This window comes from Desmodus rotundus, chromosome 3 (genome assembly GCF_022682495.2).
Source record: "Desmodus rotundus isolate HL8 chromosome 3, HLdesRot8A.1, whole genome shotgun sequence".
NCBI lineage: Eukaryota > Metazoa > Chordata > Mammalia > Chiroptera > Phyllostomidae > Desmodus > Desmodus rotundus.
The window spans coordinates 129,414,030-129,416,997 of NC_071389.1; the positions used below are offsets into that span (position 1 = coordinate 129,414,030).

The window sequence follows — 2,968 nt, forward strand, 5'->3', positions numbered from 1 at the left end:
CTGTACTTAGAAATACGCTCAGCTACATATCCAAGAAGTTGAAAGAATATCATGTGTATCACCTTTAACTCCTTTTCACAAAACACTGAATACAATTCAGCCAAGTACTTTGCTACTTTTAAACAAGGATTGGTTTTCCTCCAGTGTCTGGTAACTTGTTCCTCATTTTCATCTGAGACATCACATATTCCTACCAATAATCTCTTTAACTCGATCTAGGATTTTTTCAACATGTACTTCAAAATTCGTCCAACCTCTGCCGATTACCCAGTTCCAAAGTTTCATTCACATTTTTAGATACTTTTTCCAGCAGTGCCCCACTGTTTGTTACTGAAATCTATACTAATCAGGGTGTGTGTGTGTGTGTGTGTGTGTGTGTGTGTAAGAAGCGATTTAATGTAAGGAATTAATTCATGTGATTATAGAGACTGGAAAGTCAAAATTCTGCACTTAAGCTGATAGGCTCCCTCAAGCCCCAACAAAAACAATGGTGGAGATGGAGTCTGAAGGCAGTCTGCTGAATTCAGTCTTGCTCAGGGAGCCTAGTCTTTTTGTTCTTATGAAGGCCTTCAACTGATTGGATGAGACCCACCCACATAATAGAGAGCAATCTGCTTTACCTAAAATTGACCAATTTAAATGTTAATCTCATCCCAAACACCCTCTGTTTGACACACAAAATTACCATCTCAAGGTTAGATTAGTTCCCTATCTTGACGGTGGTGATAGTGTCATATCACCACAGTGATAGGGTATATACAAATGTCATAACTTACCAAATAGTATATGTTAAATTTTTGCAGTTTATTTCATATCAAATATACTCGATAAAGCTATTAAAATGTTACTGAGAAACAAATTTTTCTATGGTAAGACTATTTTTCTATGCATATATGACAATCATATATAATGTATTGATCAAGACCTATTTTGGGTAATTATTTTGGGGGGAAATCAATAAAATACACCAATGACAAGCAAAATTAATCAGAAACAGATGTATAATAAATTTCTATATCATGAGTCGCCTAATGAGTAGAAGCTGCCATCAGAGAAGGGCAGCAAGTTTGCATCTAGCTCTGCATTCACTTTTTGACAAATGGCGTGTATTATGAAAGGAAACATCTGAAATCCAACCAACAAAATTAAGAAATGGTAAACTATTAGCTCGTAGCTTGTAGGTCTATTGTAATTAAATTAATGTGTTCATTTACTATGCTAACTCAAAGCCTTGAAAGACTGTGTTTTGTGTCTGAATAGTTTATATTTAGTGTGCACACTGGTGGTTTTACATAATACCTTTCTAACAAGAGGTAGCAAAGTCAAAATGGAGAGAAGCTAATGTCAAGTACCACAGATCAAAATGCAATGCAAAATAGAGTCAGCGAATCTTTGAGAACATAGTTGTTAAATTCTGTGATATTTTAAGAATTCACAGGAAGTATTTTTTCCCAAACTGTTTTACATAGGAGCTCTTCCTGTGGTTTATCACTCAAATTAACAATATATTTCCTGTTAGTAAACTTGTGATTTTACTTAAGTCTCTGGTCAGAATTATAGTGCAAAAATTAATCAGTATATACTGATATATTCTTAAGGATTCAATTAATGAATAAAAGAAATTTAGAAAATAATTCATAATTTGGGGAGCTCTCTGCATCTGACTCCAAACAATAAACATGATATCTTATACATACACTTATACATTTGTTGAATAGTCTATTTTTAGACCTAATGCAGGACTATAAACTTGTTAGTCACATACCTTCCTGGTTAGGGAAATAAGGGGTTACACTGCTCTTTATAAACAGAAGCTGTCACTCATATAGAAAAAGCAAAAAATTATGTGAAGGAGATATAAGGCATTTTATTAATAAATACAGCAAGAAACACTTATTCTCTTCTTTTTCTGTAGACGCTACCTCCTTTGCTGTTGAAATGTCATCTGTATTTATCAGACCATATGATTCTTGACATTTAAGGGGTTTTTTTAAAGCAAATTGTAATTGCAGCTTTGACAACAGGAACTAATTATCAAGGAACTGAACAGTAACTATTTTTTTTCAAGCAGCAGGCTACAGTAAAAGTGTGAATTATTGGTTATTTGTGATATTCTGTAGCTAAGAACTTTTATCATGATGTAGTTAAGTCTATCTTAAAGCACTTAAGATTAGTTCTTAGAAATTTCCAGGGAAAGTTTCAGGAATTAAGCTAAATTTATTAGACAAGTTATTCTGTTTTTCCGTCTTTCCAAGTCATCTTTGTACATCATGTTGAGAAATTGTTTAAAAAATCTTTTATGAAAAAAAAGCCCCTAGGGTACCTGTGTCTGGGTGTTTCATCCCTGATAGTGGTGCCCTCCTTGCTTTCAGATGGAGGCCTGGGGATGGTGGCCGGGCCTCTAGGCTGGGGTGAACCACACTCTCGGTGGAGGCAGGGAAGCTGAGCCGGAGCCCTGGCTATTATGTTTTGTAAGCCATGAAGCATATGGAGTCTCAAGCCAAACAAGTTTTTCAAAGTCCACCAAAATCTGCCTTCAGTGTTGGCTATGACAAAGGTGGGTTTGAACCCAAAATGACAGAACAGGGAGGAGCATTAATACTAGGTCCCAACTGCCAACAAAGGAAAAATAAAGAGATTCTCATTGATGAATTACGCTTAAATCACCAAGACAAGAGAGGATCTCCTTATAAAGCAGACAAAACCAATGAAGCTAAAGATTTAGAAGAAGGTCAAGCTAAAAGAATGAAGTAGTTGTATGATGAATTTTAAGTTCTTATTGTATATGTATGCAAGTACCATCTTTTTATAAAATGTCCCAAATCTACAAATCTTAAAAATGATTTAGTGCAAACTAAGTCAAAGCTTTGACATATTTGTTTAAATTTGCAGATTTTAAGTCAGATTATAGACTATTTGGAGATAACTGCTCAATAATTATGGATAAATACATACCATTTGAATAGAA

General features: G+C 34.5%; 1 pseudogene; it reads left to right on the plus strand.

The window, feature by feature from the left end:
- Positions 1-2,478: 2,478 nt before the first annotated feature.
- Positions 2,479-2,754, plus strand: LOC112322144 (mitochondrial import inner membrane translocase subunit TIM14 pseudogene; annotated as a pseudogene).
- The last annotated feature ends 214 nt before the right edge of the window (positions 2,755-2,968 follow it).